We start from the raw sequence: 2784 nt of genomic DNA, 5'->3' as shown, positions 1-2784 counted from the left end.
AGCTCTCCCGTGATATCTTCAGTTGGCAGGTTGCTTCTTTGGGTATTGTGCCTTTGCTCTAGCTTCTGAATCCTACACTTGATCTCCTCCACCTCAGATCTGTATTCTTTTTGTCTGGCAATCTGCAACAATGTTATGCAACCTCTCAAAGAGTCCCACACTATTTATATTGGGGCACTATTAATGTTGTTTAAAAAGAAGTCCCTTGTCTCTCTATCACTTCCTCCTCTAGGATAATGGCACGACCTAATGTCCATCTCCTTGACCGAGGTCTGGCTGGGAATTTTAAAGCTAGAATTACTGCTGAGTGGTCCGATAGATGTCCCCCATGTGTTTTACGTCCTTCACCCAGTGTTTCAGATCAAGGCTGATTAAAAAGAAATCTAATCTGGACATATGTCTGTATTTCTTGTTGTGGAAAGTATACCCTCTTCTGTTTCCCATTGTGTCTCTCTCTCTCCACACATCAAGCCATCCTAGCTGTCTCATAGCACTCTTGATCGTTGATCTGATCTTACAATGTTTTGTTGCTCTGGTCTTTAATGAGCGATCCATAGCTGGGTCCAAAACCACGTGAAAATCTCCTGCCAGAATTAAAGGGTCTGGAAAATTTAGTAGTTCAGAGAGCAGACCTCTGATAGGGGCTTGTTTGTCTATATTGGGACCACAGTATCCTGCCACTGTAAATTTTTGAGAGTGACACAAACAGTATATGCTTGTTATAAGCGATATACACATCCAATAGCAACTATCGTGTATCGGTTTTTATACCTCCCATCATCTGATCCATATCCAAATCTACATCACATATACTAACTATAACAATCACAATGATGACCACTGATGCATGAATGTCTATTCACACATGAATCAATGTGGATAGGCTGCAATGTGTGATCCAAGGGCATGTAGACAGCTATGTATAACTGTAATCTTGACATTTCAGATTGAGTGAAGTCACATACACAACACAGATCACTTCACATAAACAAATGGTTTCAGCAGTCATGCAATTTCATGAAATCATGTTCATCTGATGAACAACTTGCACTTTTCGTCCAAAATGTTGCTGCTTAAACACGAAAGCGATAATTTTTTCATAACCGCCATAGAAAATAATCACAAAAGACATGTTACAACACAAAAAATTACTGCAAAAGCCAATTAGCGTGCAAAATATTACCGCATAGTCAAACCACGGGCACAAACACACAGGAAGTTATGTCAGCATGCATCCTGTGTAATGGAGGAGTATTGTACACTTTCAATTTCTCCTTTGAGCACACTGTTAGTGACTGTGGAGAGTTTTGGAGGTGTTTGGAGTTATGTGCTGGTTTGTTTGGAGTAGAGAGTGATGTTGTGTCATGTGAACTGTCCCTAGTGTCTCTGTGAAGTCTTGTGTACTTGTCCTTGCTTTTTTTTGCGTCTTGTACCAAATCTTGTTGGGGTCTGTCCAACGGGTACAATAACAATATTAATAGTTTCTGGGGTATATTTTTGGGCTTTACTGTATTCCTAGTGGGTTTAGGTGTGTTTTGGAAGATGTTGGGTGTGGGTAGGGAGAGCAGAATGACAGAGGGGTCATGGGGGGGCTTCTTCTGGCTTGTGAAATTCTACCTTCTGTTGATGGTTGAGAGTGGGGAAAGGATCCTGCAGGGATATGCCGAACGTGTACGTAAGGTGAGGTGAGAGCATGTCCACAGTCAAATGCTGAGGATCTTTGGGGTGGACAGAACTGTCTGACAATGGAAGCACTGATGGCAGGATTGCGAGGGCAGTGCGGGTGACATGTTAAACCACCTAGGAGTCATCATTGGCCTTCAAGGTGGTAAGTACAACTACAAAATTCATAAATAATCACTTTCTTTCCAAAATCCAAAATGTAGTCAGGAACACAATGTGAGAAACGCTACAGGATGATGTCAGTCATTCATGTAGAATAAAGATGCCAGCTTCTACACAATCACACTTGTACTATTGTGCAAGTGAGACAGTGTTTATGATGAGGTATGACCATGTTCAGGAATGTGTACACTCCTGCACACATGTTAGGAAGGCTTCTAGAGCGCACAGCTGCCCCAGCGAAGGGGCGTCCCGGCGCTTAGGACAGGCATAAGAAACACAACACCACATAAACACTCGAAGACCCAAGAGGACAAAATACTAAGGTGCAGGAGGGAACAGGAAGGTTTTGATAGCCCTCCTAAAGTCAAGCAATTCGTCAAGGGCACGAATATGGGATGGAAGTGAATTCCAAAGTTTAGCAGCTAAAACGCGAAAAGAACGTCCAACTGCTCTACAAAGCTTAAACCGTGGGACAACGACCAAGTTTTGGCCGAAAGACCTCAGAGATCGGGAAGGGACATAGGGGGTGAGGAGGTTCTCGAGAATCTGAGGAGAGGACAGTTTGAGAATCTTAAAGGAAAGACATATGGACTTAAAGTCAATCCTCTGCGCTACCGGTAACCAGTGAAGTGCCCGAATAGTTCTTTTAGCAGAGCAGAACCTCGGTAACCCTACCAAGGCCCTGGCTGCCGCATTCTGAATGCGCTGCAACCAGGCGATTTCCGCCTGATTGGCCCCGAGAGGAGCGAACTGGCATAATCGAGTCGGGATAAGATGGTAGCCTGAATAATCAGCTGCCTAGTGGAGGCATCAAAGAATTTTAAAACGGGCCTCAATCCGCGCAGGATCCCGAAACAGGTGGCTGCAACTTTTTGTGTATGGCCGCAGAAGCTAAGAGCAGAGTCTAGCCAGACACCTAAGTTTTTTTTTGTTAGTTTT

Source organism: Lissotriton helveticus, chromosome 4_1, assembly GCF_964261635.1.
Source record: "Lissotriton helveticus chromosome 4_1, aLisHel1.1, whole genome shotgun sequence".
NCBI lineage: Eukaryota > Metazoa > Chordata > Amphibia > Caudata > Salamandridae > Lissotriton > Lissotriton helveticus.
Note: the sequence above shows the minus strand (reverse complement) of the source record.